This window comes from Heterocephalus glaber, unplaced genomic scaffold (genome assembly GCF_053883595.1).
Source record: "Heterocephalus glaber isolate CG9 unplaced genomic scaffold, H.glaber_assembly_v1.0 deba00000122, whole genome shotgun sequence".
Taxonomy (NCBI): domain Eukaryota; kingdom Metazoa; phylum Chordata; class Mammalia; order Rodentia; family Bathyergidae; genus Heterocephalus; species Heterocephalus glaber.
The window spans coordinates 48482344-48497993 of NW_028258138.1; the positions used below are offsets into that span (position 1 = coordinate 48482344).

General features: G+C 36.6%; 1 protein-coding gene across 7 annotated transcripts in view; it reads left to right on the forward strand.

Annotated features, from left to right (window-relative positions):
* Window positions 1-15650, forward strand: part of Col8a1 (collagen type VIII alpha 1 chain) — a 166838-nt gene that overhangs the window by 22260 nt on the left and 128928 nt on the right. The window contains exon 2 of one of the 7 annotated variants that reach the window (XM_004857967.4): window positions 13212-13394. The exons of the other annotated variants lie outside the window; for them this stretch is intronic. The gene's annotated coding sequence lies outside the window, so the exon portion shown is untranslated. The remainder of the gene's footprint in view (window positions 1-13211; window positions 13395-15650) is intronic. 7 annotated transcript variants of the gene reach the window in all.

Consider the following 15650-nt stretch of genomic DNA (forward strand, 5'->3'; position numbering starts at 1 on the left):
ATCCCTCCTTATTTGCAAAGACTTTGGTTCCATTTTTTCATTTTCTCATATTAATTCCATTCCCTTCTTTCCTTTCCCCTTCCCCTCCTACTTTCCCTTCCCCTTTGCCCCTTTTCTTCCTATTTCGCATTATCTGTTATACATTTTAGTCCTTATTTACACTTTAAGTTTCTCACACCAGAGGAAACTATTTGGTATTTACACATATGTGTCGTGTTTATTTCAGAAAAAATAATTTTCCCCCCATTAACTTTATTGGTACATTTTAGGTATAAAATACAGTTACATTCATCACTGAGATCTTGTACCATTACATGAGTCTCTTGGTTCTTATTTTTTTTCCCCTTCCCTTGCCGTCCCTTAACCCCCTCCACCCTTCCCTATTTGCAAAGACCTTGTTTCCATTTTTTTCCTCTTCTCATATTTTTTCCTTTCCCTTTTTTCCCTTCCCCTACCCCTCCCAATTCCCCTGCTCTTTTAGACCTTTTCTTCCTGTTACACAATATCAGTTATACATTTTTTAAATTACAATATTAAGATTTGGAGACTTTACCACACATTTTACAGAATTTAAAAGGATATGGAAAACATATTTCAAAAATCTGTTTTGAAATAAATTTGACAACTTCTAAGAAGTAATTTAGAAGACAAATTAATGAAATTAACTCTGGAGGAAATATAAAATTTGAATAGCACCTATTAAAGAAAGTATATTCCTAGCTTGAAAACCTACCTACATGACAACAGCAGGCTCATAAACATTTTAACTGATAAATTATATCAAACATTTAAAGCAGGAAAAAGGAAAACTTCTCCCCTCATTTTAGGAACTCAACATTGTGCTAATCCTAAAACTGAATAAAGATAATAGAAGAAAAAAGTACGAACATAGATAGAAATTTGTTTAACAAAACAAACTATTAGAAGTCAGATCTGGCAGGATGTAGAAAGTGGTTTTATTATAGGGATGGCAGTGTTGGTTCAGCATTGGAAGATCCACCCCCAAAAGTCATCATTTTAACAGAGGAAAGGAGAAAGCCATATGATCCTGTCACTAGTTGGAGAAAGAATATTGGACTAAATTCTACAGCTGTTCATGGTAAAAGCTATCAGGAGACTAGAAGTAGAACAGAAGCTTCTCAACAGATCAAAGACATGTACTCCATACTTCCAACAAAAACTCCTTCTATGAATGGAGACAATACAATGCTTTCTCCCTAAAGTGGGGAACAAGGGCATATATGCCTACTCTTCATCTGTCCATTAGACTTTGATACATAAGTCTAAACCAAAATAGTCTGGCAATAAAATGACACAATTAGGATAGGATTGGCAAGGTAGAAGCAAAATCTTTATATGTAGATGAAATGATCATGTACAGAGAAAATACTAAGAAATCTCTAGGAGCCCCTAGAACTTGTAGTTGAATTTAGCAGGATTAGAAAACACAAGGTATATATAAAAATTCAGGTCTGTGTATACTTGCTATAAATGAAGAACTGGATATTGAAATTTAAAAGCTATGTAGGAGTACAAAGGACCCAGAAAAGCCAAAACAAAAACAAAAACAGTGTTGGACAATGTTTAGCACCCAATTTTAAGACTTCTTCTAAAGCTACAGTAATCAAGGCAGTGTTGGTGTAAGGAAAGACATATAGATCATTGGAATAAAACAGAGAATCTAGAAATAGAACCACACATATATATATATGGTCCATTGAGTTTTGAAAGATTATTTAACTTTAGCATTTTGTAGAATATAAACTCGATTCAAGAGCCAAGGAAGAGATAGTGTCTTCAGCAAACAGCAGAACACCTGGTATCCGTATATAAAAAAATTAACGTCAACCCTTTTTTCCATACGTGAAAATAACTTGAAGGGATCTATGAACCTAAATATGAAAGCCTAAAAGTATAAAACTTTAAGAAGAAATTATAAGGGAAAATATTTATGAATTCAGGGTAGGCAAGAACTACCTAAGATACAAAAAAACATGATGTATAAAAGAAAAAAATTGATAAATGAGATTCCATCAAAATTTAGAACTTTAAATGACATCATTAAAATGAAAAGTAGTCCTTAAACAGACCATATTTACAATGCATATAACCTATGAGCAGAATATATAAAGAATTCTTAGAGCTCATTAATAGACAACCCAATTAAAATGTAGACATAAGAAGATGATAAATAGCCAGTATAGCACAAGGAATGGTGTGCAATTCTAGAATCAGAAAAAGTACTAATCAGTACAATAATAAGATTGAATTATACACTCATTAGGGAGATGAAGTCAAAAGTTTTAAAAGCCTTGTCATGACTCTTTCTTTTTGTTGGATTCTCCCCCTTTGCGTTTAATTTGTCAAGCCCAATGGATTCATTCTGCTGGGTTTCCTGAGGTTGTAATCCTCATTGTCTTTTCCTAGGGTATTGTCTAAAATTTTTTGGAGTTCTGGTTTGGTATTCATGAAGTTCCTGAGGTGCTCTTTATCATGAAAGTATCTTATTTCTCCATCAATTTTGAAAGATAGTTTTGCAGGGTACATCAATCTGGGTTGGAGGCTGTTTTCCTTTAGGGCTTGAAATACATCACTCCAAGCTCTTCTTGCCTTGAGGGTTTGCATTGAGAAGTCTGCTGTGATTCTGATGGGCTTTCCTTTGTATGTGATTTGTTTCTTTTCTCTCACTGCTTGTAGAATTTTATTCTTCTGTTGGATTTCTGGAATCCTTACTATTATATGCCTATGTGTAGATTTTTTTTTTTTTTTTGATTAAGGCTAGCTGGAGTCCTATATGCTTCACTTATCTGTATGTCAAGTTCTTTTCCCCTCCTTGGGAAGTTTACTGCCATCACTTCTGTGAAGAGTTTTTTTATATCATCTGCACTCTCTCCTCTTTCCTCACTGACTCCAATCAGTCTTATGTTATTCTTCTTTGCATTGTCTAGCAGCTGCTGGATTGATTTCTCATGTTCCCTTACAATTTTAAAGCAATTTTTCTTTTCCTCCTCACTAAGTGCAATCTTATCTTCTATATGCGAAATTCTATCCTCACATTGGTTCATTCTGCTATGCAGACTTTCGATGGAGTTTTTAATCTCTTGGAAATCTGTTTGTATCTGTTTTATGGATTCCATTTGTTTCCTATTTTGGGATTCCATCATGTTCCTCAGATCCTCTATTTTTTTATCTGTGTCCTCTCCAGATTTATTAATCATGTTTTGCACCATGAGCAAAATCTTTGCTGTTATCTGAGTAATTATTTCTGATTTCATTTTTTCCAGATCCTCTTTTGTTGCCAGTTCAGAGAGTCCAGGTGGTTGAGTATCAGAGTGTTCCATCTCATTTCCCTTTGGGGTTGCTGTAGGTGATCTGGAAGTCTGTTTATGAGGCTTATTTATGTGTCTTCTCATTTGCATGGGGCGGGGGGGTGCTTCTGGCACCCACACGGCTCACCTTCTCTGCCCTAGGAGCTTGGGATGGCAGCGGGGGAGCTTCCTCCTGGGTGCTGGGACTGGCTGAGTTTCACTGCCCTAGGAGCCTGAGATGGAGGCTAATAATAAAATAATAAATAATAAAATTATTTATTTTATATTCATTTATTTTATTATCTTAAGAATATTGCTTCAATGTGCATCAATTTAGCAATAAATGTCTTTAATTTCTCATTTTATATGGCTGAGTTGTACTCTATTTTATTTTAAAATATCACATTTTCTTTATCCAGTCTCCAGTTGATGGGAAATTGGGCTGCTTCCAAGTTTTAGCTATTAAAAATTGTGCTGCTATGAACATGGGTACACATATATCACTGTGGAATGATTCTTTTAATTCTTTTGGGAAGATACCCAGCACGGGAATAGCTGGATCAAATGGGACTTCCAGTCCTAGTTCTTTGAGGTATCTCCATACTGATTTCCAAAGTGGTTGGACCAGTCTACATTCCCACCAGCAGTGGAGCAGGGTTCCTCTTCCCCCACAGCCTGGCCAGCATTTGTTATTTATTGGTTGTTTCATGATAGCAGCCATTCTTTCTGGGGTGAGGTGGAATCTCGGCACTGTTTTCATTTGCATCTTTTGAATGGCCAGTGATGTTGAACATTTTTTCATATGTTTATTTGCTATTTCTACTTATTTGTCTGAGAAATGTCTGTTCATTTCAGATGCCCATTTTTGTATTGGGTCTTTAAATGTTCATCATAGATTCTACATAGTAGGCCTTTGTCTGAGGAAGAGCAGGTGAAGATTTTTTCCCACCTTGTTGGTTGTCTCTTCACACTGCTGGTGGTTTCTCTTGCTGTGCAGAAGCTTTTTAATAAGAAGAGATCCCACTTGTTGATTGTTTGTGCTAGTTCATGGGCAACTGTGGTTTTGTTCATAAAAACTTTTCCTGTACCAGTGTCTTCAAGAGTTCTACCTAACCTCTGTTCCAGCCAGTTCAGCATTTCTGTTTTTAATATTTAGATCTTAATCCATTTTGATTTTAAGTTAGTGCACGGTGAGAGATATAGGTCTAGTTTTAATCTTTGGCAAGTTGAAACACAATTTTTCCAGCACCATTTATTAATGAGGCTTTCATTCTTCCAGTGAGGATGTTTGGCTCCTTTGTCTAAGATGAGGTAGCTGAGTGTGTCTGGAGTTGTTTCCGCATCTTCTAATCTGTTCCATTGGTGCTCAGGTCTGTTTCTTTGCCAGTACCATGCTGTTTTTATCACAGTAGCTTTGTAGTACAGTTTCAACTTGGGGATTGTGATATACCCTGCCATATCTCTGTTGCCTAGAATTGCTTTTGGCATTCTAGGTCTCCTCTTGTTTCAAATGGATTTTTGGATTGTTTCCTCAAGGTCTGCGAAATATGCTGCTGGGATTTCAATTGGGATTGAATTGGATCTGTATAGTAGTTTTGGAAGTATGGCCATTTTCACTATGTTGATTCTTACTACCCAGGAACAATGGAGTCTTTCCATTTTATGATATCATCTTCAGTCTCTCTTTCAGAGTGCTATAGTTTTCAGAGACGAGGTCTTTTATTTCTTTTGTTAGGTTGATTCCTAGGTATTTCAGTTTTTTGGATGGTATTGTGAAATGAATTGTTTGTCCTATTTCTCTCTCAGTGAGTCTGTTGTTCATGTAGAGGAAAGCTATTGATTTGTGTGTTTTGACCTTGTATCCAGCTAGTTTACTAAATTTGGTTATTAAGAATAGAAGACTTTTGGTGGAGTTCTTGGGGTCTTCTATATACAGTATCATGTCATCTGCAAATAATGACAATTTAACTTCTTGGTTTCCTATCTTTATTCCTTTCATTTCTTTGTCTTGTCTAATTGCTGTGGCTAATGTTTCCAAAACTACATTGAACAGGAGTGGTGAAAGTGGACATCTTGTCTTGTTCCTGATTTTGGTGGGAAGGATTTCGGTTTTTGACCATTTAGTATGATACTGGCTCTTGGTTTTTTATAGATGTCTTTTATCAGATTGAGGTGGAGACCATCTATTCCAATTTTTGTAGGGTTTTTATCATAAATGCATGTTGGATTTTGTCAAATGCTTTTTTTCCACCTATTGAGTTGATCATATGGTTTTGTCCTTGGCTGTATGGATATAGTGTATTACATATACTGATTTCTGTATGTTGAAATATCCCTGCATCCCTGGGATTAATCTCACTTGGTCAGAGTGTATGAGGTTCTTGATGATCTTATGCATTCTATTTGCCAGTATTGTATTAAGGATTTTTTCCATCTATGTTCATTAGTGAGATTGGACTATAGTTCTCTTTTTCAGTTGGGTCTTTCTCTGCTTTGGGGATCAAGGTGATGCTTGCTTCCAGGAATGAATTTGGGAGTATTGCTTCCCTTTCAATTTCATTGAAGAGTTGAAACACTAGTGGCAGCAGTTCCTCTCTAAATGTCTTCTAGAATTCAACAGTGAAGCTATCAGGACCCAGGATTTTCTTACTTGGTAAGTTTTTAATTATGTTTTCAATTTCATTGATTGATTTTTGGTCATTTAGAATTTTTAGGTCTACTTCATTCAACTTTGGTAATTCATATGTATCTAGAAATCTGTCCATTTCTTCTGTGTTTTCCATCTTATTGGCATATAGGTTCTTGAAGTACGTATTGATGAACCTCTAAACTTCTGCTGGGTCCACTGTAATTTCATCCTTTTCATTCCTAATTTCATGGATTTGGGCCATTTCTTTCCTTTTTCTGATAAGGTAGGCAAAGGATTTATCAATTTTATTTATTCTTTCGAAGAACCAACTCTTGGCTTGATTGATTTTTTGCATCATTCTCTTAGTCTCCACTGCATTGATTTCTGCTCTGATCTTTATAATTTCCTTCATTGCATGAGCTTTGGGGTTGTCCTGCTCTTCTTGTTCTAGAAGCTTGAGGTTCAGCATCAGGTTGTTTAATTGGGCTCGCTCTGTTTTCCTAATATGAGTATTCACTGCTATGAATTTCCCTCATAAGACTGCTTTCATTGTGTCCCATAGATTCTGATATGTTGTATTGTCATTTTCGTTTAATTGTAGGAACTGTCTGATTTCTTCTTTAATTTCCTCTGAGACCATTTGTTATTCAGAAGTGTGTTGTTCAATTTCCATGTGTTCATGAAATTCTTGTGGTTTCTTTTGCTATTGATATCCAATTTCATTGCACTATAGTCTGATAATATTCAGGGGATAATTGCCATTCCTTTGCACTTAGTTAAACATGTTCTGTGACTGAGTATGTGGTCTATTTTGGAGAATGACCCTTGCATAGCTGAAAAGAATGTGTATTCTTATTTTGTGGGGTGGAATTCTGTGTAAACATCTGTTAAATTCATTTGTTAAGAGTTGGATTGAGTTCTAGTATTTTTTTGCTTATTTTTTGTCTAGTTAATCTATCTATTTGTGATAATTGGGTATTGACATCCCCCACTACTATTGTATTACTTCTTATTTTATTTTTCATGTCTGTTAGTATTTGTCGTATATTGTTGGCCACACTAGTGTTTGGTGCATATATGTTTATGATTGTCATGTCTTCCTTTTGGATTGTTCCCTTCACAAGGATGTAGTGTCCTTCTTTGTCTCTCTTAATCAGTGTCGGTTTGAAATCTACTTGATCTGCATAGAGCATAGCTACTCCTGCTTTTTGGGAGGTTCTTGTTGCATGGAGTATTGTTTTCCACCCTTTAACTTTCAGTCTGAGTTTCTTTCTGAAGTAAGTGTGTTTCTTGTATGCAGCGTATTGTTGGATCTTGCTTCTTGACCCATTCTGCCAATCTATTTCTTTTGACTGGGGAATTGAGACCATTAACATTGATGGTTATAACTGATATGTATTGACTTATCATTGTCATGACTTTCTCTTTTTGTTGGATTCTCCCCCTTTGGTTTAATTTCTTGTCATGCCCAATGGATTCATTCTGCTGGGTTTCCTGGGGTTGTGATCCTCATTGTCTTTTCCTAGGATATTGTCTAAAATTTTTTGGAGTGCTGGTTGGGTATTCATAAAGTTACTAAGGTGCTCTTTTTCATGAAAGTATCTTATTTCTTCATCAATTTTGAAAGATAGTTTTGCAGGGTAAATCAATCTGGGTTGGAAGCTGTTTTCCTTTAGGGCTTGAAATACATTACTCCAAGCTCTTCTTGCCTTGAGGGTTTGTGTTGAGAAGCCTACTGTGATTCTGATGGGCTTTCCTTTGTATGTGATGTGTTTCTTTTCTCTAACTGCTTGTAGAATTTTGCTCTTCTGTTGGTTTTCTGGTATTTTAACTATTATATGCCTGTGTGTAGATTTTTTTGATCAAGGCTAGTTGGAGTCCTATATGCCTCACTTATCTGTATGTCAAGCTCTTTTCCCCTGCTTGGGAAGTGTTCTGCCATTACTTCTGTGAACAGTTTTTTTTTTATGTCATCTGCACTCTCTCCTGTTTCTTCGTTGACTCTGATCATTCTTATGTTATTCTTTTTTGCATCATCTAGCAGCTGATGGATTGATTTCTTGTGGTCCCTCACCATTTAAAAAAAAAATTTCTTTTCCTGGTCACTAATTGCAATCTTATCTTCTATATCTGAAATTCTGTCCTCACATTGACTCATTCTGCTGCATAAACTTTCAATGGAGATTTTAATCTGCTGGAAATCTGTTTACATCTGTTTTATGGATTCCATTTGTTTCCTATGTTGTGATTCCGTCATGTTCCTCAGATCCTCTATTTTTTTATCTGTGTCCTCTCTAGATTTATTGCTCATGTCTTGCACTATGGGCACAATCTGTGCTGCTATCTGAGAAAGTATTTGTATTTTCATTTTTTCCAGATTCTCTTGCGTTGGCTGTTCAGGGAATCCTGGTGGTTGAATATCAGATTGTTCCATCTCCTTTCCCTTTGGGATTGCTTTAAGTGATCTGGAAGTTTGGTTTTGAAACTTTTTTACATGTCTTCTCATATCATGGGTGGGGGGTGGGGGGCTGCTGCTAGCGCCTGTGGGGCTTACCTCCCTGGTGCTGGGGGGGGGCTCTGCTTCTTGGCACTGGGGGCAGTGGCATGGTGGCCCAGAAAGGTCCTCGTCGGTCAGATGTCTTTCATCTACTACCTGGTACTCCACTGCATGCTGCTCTGAGTGTTCTGCTCATCTCTCCACAGTCCATCCTGAGTGTTGTCCACTTTGCTCTATGTTCTATGAAAAGTCTGTAGAGGTTTCAGTCCATGGTCAGCTGGCTCCAAGGCAGGGTGGCATTGCAGAGGAGCTGCACAGATGAGAATCAGCTTATGGGATTTCCCATAAGATCTATATTAGTTTGTAGAGGTTTCAGTCCATAATCAGCTGGCTCCAAAGCAGGGTGGATGGCAGACAGGTGTTGCAGAGGATAAACTACATGGCACCCACATGGTAGCAAAGGCAACAAGAGGGACCAATGATATTTTATATATTTTCTTAAGGGGGGTTTACTCCATTGAAAAGTAGAATTTGCACTAAATTTAGATTCTAGAGAGCCAAATAGAGTTCCATATCTGGACCTAAATGAATATGTAACTTTAGGTGTTCAACCAAAAGTTAGAGCATTTGTCTTTTTAGATTTAAATAGTTCTGTAAATTTCAGTTATGCAGCCTGATGTGATTTGCATCTAGATGTCCCCTCAAAGCCCCATGGACTCATAGGTGGGGCTTTTGGAAGGTGACTGCTTCATGGAGGCATGATACTCATAACTGAATTAGTCTACTGATGAGTGTATAGCTAAATGTGATGTTCAGAGGTGGAACCTGGCCAGAGGAGAGTTGCTGGGTGTCACCTTAGGGTATATCTCCTTCTCCTTCCCCTGGTGTCACTGTCTGCTTCCTGTCTGCCATGCCCTGAGCAACTCTCCTCTGCCATGTTCTAGTACCATGCTGTCCTGCTTTGGAGCTAGCCAAATGTGGACTGAAACCTCTATAAACTGTCACTCCTAGTAATAAAATCTGTATTAGTTAGGGTTCACTAGAAGTACAGATTTATATATATTTATGTGTATGATTTATAAAGGATTTACAAAGTAAGGTTACAATGGCCACCAGTGGAGTCAGGGATCAGAGAATGCAAAAGAGCCAACTGCACACTGAAGAGCTTGAGGATCCAACTGAAAGCCAAAAGGTCTGTTTGGGAAGCCTGAAGGGACTGGGACAAAAGTCCCAGACAGAAGCTTCTTGAAAAAGCAGAAGGAAACACTCCTTTTTCCCTTTGTATTTTATCCAAGCTACAAGCCTATTGGTTGGTGCCACCCACATTCAGTGTGAGTGTTTCCTCCTCAGTTTTCAGCTTACTTGTCAATCATTCACAGACAAACTCAGAACTGTGTTTCACTCATCTGCTAGGCATTATTAATCCCTTCCGGTTGATACCACAATTAACTATCACACAGTCCTTTGGTCTATGTTTATTCATATCTGGCTCTTACATAAATGTGCATCACAACAAAATTGGAGCCTAAAAACAGCCAGCCACCATTTCTCCTAAACAAAGACCCAAACATAACAATCACTGGTCTAAACTCGAAGGCCAGCATATCTATATTAAATCATCTCCCTGGTTCTTCGACTCTGCCTCTGGAAGTTATCCCTGGCACCCCCAACAAATGCTGAGGGAAGGACAGCTCACCATTCCAGATCGATATCCAAAGACAGAGTTGAACCCCACAGCTTATGTCACTTCTCTAGAACTTCTCTTCATTCCTTCATTAGATCAGGAAAAAATTATGAAGTACCCACTTTGAACCAAGACTGCTTACAGGACCCTTCAGATCAGCAAAATATGCTAAGACTCTATCTAGTTGAAGATTAAACTTTTGGATGAGATAGACTACAAAACAATGATAAGATGATATGAAAACGTCCCAGTGAAGGAATTACAAGACATTGGAGTAGTTACCTATCTGAGTTAGAAGCCCCTAACTCAATCTTGAAAATTTTCCTAAGGTATATTTTCATAGAATCATGTCAGTTCAGCTTCAAAATTGATGAATTGGATATTTTTCCCCATTGGCTTTCTAAGAAGTGTGTGTTCCACTTGTGTCTATGGCTGCTGAAGAGGCTTATAATTCAGTTGTGTGGTTACCAAGCCCTCATGACTCAGCAGCTCAAAGAAAAGAAACATTGGTATCTAACTTGGATGCATTCTTTCAACTTTCTGAATAGTGCCATGTTCCCACCCTAGGTAGGTGAATCCACTCTGTCAAATCTGGATATAAAAGAATTTGTACCGATATTTGATCACACATCCTGAGAATAATGAGGAATAGTTACTTGTTCTCATCAGGGTCACTCAGAACACACACTTCCCTTTTACTATTTGCATCAAATGTATTATCCCTCTCAAAATCCTCTGCATGTGTGTTTATTAGTTTTTTCAGTCACAGCACTTGACAGAGTGAAAAGACTTCCTTCTCTTTGATGTTTCCTCTTAGCTTCCTCAGAATTCTTATTTCCTGGCCTGTTTTTCTTAACACTGGGATGTGAAGCTCAAGCACATATTCCACTATTTGGAGTTTTTGTTATTATTTTGCTTAGTTTTGTTTTAAGGAATTCTGATCAATGTGGTGGTGGCACTGTTTAGCTCTATTTTTCACTGCAGTAAGCTTTCTAAATTTACCAAATGCCAAGGCAAGCTGATGTTTGGCTCTATGACCTTTAAGTCTTATTTCCTAACAATGTCCACTATCATTTTTCCTTTCTGACTTCTGAAGTCACAAATATATCTACACTACAGGAAACAAGATTGGTAATAAAGTGATAAAAATGGTTAAACTATTTTCCAAAGAGAGAAAGAAAACCTAGATCCCTTACTGAAGCCAAGTATTGTTTTTTGAGTTTTGGTAAAGTCTTTTTTGTTTTTGTTTTGTTTTGGGTTTTTTTTTTAATTTTCTTAATCTAGAATTTTATGTAATTTAAGAAAAACAATTAGTTTAAATTGTTTCTTAGTCTATGCCCTCCTCGGTTAATCAAACTATGAGTTCCATCAAGTTATATATTACTATAATTCTATCAGTTACCATACCACAATTTTCAGCATACTATGGACATTCCATCACACATAGTTCATTGATTTGGGATTGGGGAAGGAGGACCTAAACAAAAGATCTGCCCTTAGTTATAAAATAATCTCTTTCTTATGGTGCAGAATGATAGGACAGAATGTGTTTCAGGGGAGACACACATTGTATTGAGACACCACCAGGAATGTTAATTATTTTTTGCAATTAATGTTTCAGAGATGGTCTGTTTGCATAGATTAAAAATAGAAGGAATAAAATGTCCACACATGGACAGATGAGGGTTCAAATCTTACATAAAAGAAAATAACATCATCTACCTCCTTTTAAGTAACAGAGATTTAGTATCATCTGTGCCTGGGTGTATCCTTATTCCCAACACATAAGGAAGAGGGTGGAGAGGAAGGAAAAGTAGCTCCAACAGATACATACACTGATTTTATCAAGAATTACCTAACATGCTTAATAATGATTATCTTCTTATCTGCTGGCCTAGAAAGTGAAAAATGCCTTGACCATCTGTCTTTGAAACAGTGAATCATGACTTTCCTAACAGCTGAACATTCAGTGAGGGGAAAGAAACATTTGAAAAGATTAAAATAAAAACTAGAAATGAATGAGACTTTGTAGACCTCTTTTTTTTTTTAATTTGGCAAAGCTATTATAAATAGCATTTTTAAAAACCGTCTGGCTAAAACAAAACAAATGTTTCCTGTCAGCATGGAAAATGAAATTCCCGTCTAAAATTGTGTTATCTGGTTTTCAGTCCATTTAATTGAGAAAGCTGTTAAATGTTGTGCTACATGTCATCAAATGCCCTTTTTAAAACTGACTTCAATTTTTCATAAATTCATTCCAACTTTTGTGTTATTACTATTCAATCCTTTGGGGGTTTCTTTTTAGTTGAGTCACCATTTCTAAAAGTCAGAGATCCACTATTTTTGCCATGATTACTTTTATACATCAGACTTTAAAAATATCAGAATACAGAACTATTTGAAAATCAATGAAAATAATGAAAATAATGAAAAAAATGACGTGTCATCCACTAAAATATGTCTCAAACATATGATTAATAATGTTTTGTGCAGTACTGGGGATCAAACCTAGGGGCACTCTACAGCTGAGCTATGTCCCTAGCACTTATTTTTTTTAATTTTAAAACAGAGTCTCACTTAGTTGCCCAGGCAAGACTTGAACATGCAGTCCTCCTGTCTCAGGCTCATTCACTGCTAGCCTAGCTAACGTTCACTGCCTTACTCACTCAACACTTACTTTTAAGGTCAGGATTTTAAAACTGCTAGGGCTGAGTGGAGCTCTAGTAAGTCTTATTCTTTAGTTTTTCACATAAAAAATGCCGCGACTCAGTTGAATGAAATAAAGATCATAAAGTTGATGCCAGCTGATTTTCTTTCTGTAAAACCTGTGAACTTGCTTTACTACAACACTGTTCACAAAATTTATTTAGCTGCTACTATATGTCAGATGCAGTATTAACTGATGGTGATACAAGGTGAATAAGACAGGATGTCAAGTCTGAAGAAGTAACAACCCAAGGTAGAGTGAAATAAATCAATAAGTAAATTCCATAACAGATGATTTAGAAACTTAGTTTAAAAGGATATGTATTTATTATGTCACAATTTCAGGGGGTCAGGAAAGGGGCACACTTAGCTGGTCTTCTGTTTTAGGGTCTAACAATACTGCAATCAAGGTGCCATCCAGGGCTGAAGTCTCATCTGAAGTTCAACAGGAGAAGCATTCACCCACAAGTCCATGTTTTTTGTGGTGTGTGAGACTGAGATCCTCAGTTTCTTGCTAGCTGTTATCTGAAGATCACTCAATACCTTGCCACATGGACAACAAGCATGCAAGTAAGAAGACAACAGAGAGGGTGTTCTAACATGATGGAGACAGGGATAATTAGGGACTATTTTAGACTTTTTATAGTAGAACATGATAAATGCTATGAAAGAAAAAGGCATGGGGCAGGGAAAGCTTAGGGGAAAGTCTGTAAACCAGATGAAGATGGCTGAGCTGTCATTTGAGTGGAATTTAAGGAATGACATGTCAGCAAGTTGTAGTGCACAGTCTTGGAATCACAGAACTCTGGGAGGCTCAGGCAGCAGGAGCACAATTTCAAATCCTGCCTAAGCAACTTAGCTGTTTCAAAATGAAAAAAAATAAAAATAAAAATGGCTAGGGATGTGTAGCTCAGTGTGAATGCCTTAAGTTCAATTCTCATTATAAAAAGGGGGAGGAGAATGAGTCATCAGATTAATGATGAAGGAAAGAAGGTCATTCCAGAGAGGAATAGCATCTGTAAATCTACAGGAGCATTTAAAAGCACCACCTCATTAATGTCTTTATTAAGTTGGAATGGCACAAGATCAGAAAACTGAGAATACTCTTTGTTTATGATCAACAAACTTTAGAGTTAAAAACTGTAGATTGGGAAAGTGTAAATAAGGACTAAAATGTATAATAGGTAATGTGAAATAGGAAGAAAAGGGGCAAAGGGGAAGGAAGTGGGAGGGGTAGGGGAAAGGAAAGAAGGGCATGGAATTAATACAAGAAAACAGAAAAATAGGAACAAAATCTTTGTAAATAGGGAGGAATGGAGGGGTTGAAGGGAGGGCTGGGCAAGGATGAAAAATAAGAATCAAGAGAGATTATGTAAAGGTGCAAATTTCCAATGATGAATGTCATTATATTGTACACCTAAAATGTACCAATGATTAGAATGAATAATCGATAATGCAAAATAGGAAGAAAATGTCCAAAGGGGTAGGGGTAGTGGGAGGGGCAGGGGAAAGAAAGAAGGGAAAGGAAAAATGATGAGAAATGGAAAAAGTGGAAATAAAGTCTTTGTAAATAGGGAAGTGTGGAGGGGGTGAAGGGAGGGCTCGGAATGGGGAAAAAATAAGAATCAAGATGCATCATGTAAAGGTACAAGTTCCCAATGAGAAAGTAATTGTGTTGTATACCTAAAATGTACCAATAAAAGAATTTAAGAAAAAAAAAGCTGTAGATTGGAAAAACTAGGGCTCAAAGATGGTAAACCTAGCACATGATAAATATTCAGTAAGTGATGAACAAATGAATGAATGGCTTTGTAGCACTAGAAGTGAAATTCTGCTTCCATATCCCACATAATAACCATATACATCAACCTCTATCTTTTTCAAAAAGATTAGAAAGATAAAATTACATGTGTGAAGAGAAGAGGTAGAGAATATATAGTAAGAGGTCTGGAGATGAATGGAGATGGAAGGAAGAGGAGGGAAAAGGGAAGTAAAAATGATCAAGATGGGATCCTTTACCCCATGATCCAGTACCCCATGATGAATATACTCATTATGTATCACAAACATATACTAATACAAATTTTTAAATTAAAAATAATAAATATTTTTTTTAAAGAATTGTAAGAACAGTAAGAACTTCTTAGAAAAGAACCTGGAAGCTTAGATTTCAATTCTAATATCTAATTGCTATAGTGTGATTCTCATTCTTTTTGAGGGGGCAAGGGAGACTGATGCCTCTACAGCCACATGGAGTAATAATGAAATTTGTACTCATTCTCTGACTTCATTCCAGGATGGGGGGCAGTTTTCCAGAACTTCCTTCTTGATCTTAGCAAAATCTGGTACAATTTCTGACATGAAAACATGTGCAGTCTATTATCTCTAGGACCCAAGGCAAGAGATGGTTTATATTTCACATATTTACATCTAACTGAGCATTTTTGCCTCAGTATAAAATATATACATATTTTTGAGTTTCAGCTGAAGAGCTTATTTTATAAATGAGGTAAAAACAAGATATCACTCTGACACTAGCAGTAATTACCAAAAAGATAAATATTTTTAAGTCAGAACCATTCTGGAAAGTTTTATGAAACAAAAACATATTTGAATGTTTATGGCCATATCTCCTTTTGCATGTCAGGTATGATTGCCTGATTTATATGGAATGGAAGTACATATTGATGATTCTTCTTCAAATGAAGTCAGACCTAATGTTGTCAAATGTAGTCATTCTGTTGTCCTGTGCTGATGAATATGTTTGTTCACTAATGTCCAGCTTTTAGAGTGAAAACAGTGGATGGTAAGAGTCTATAAAAATAT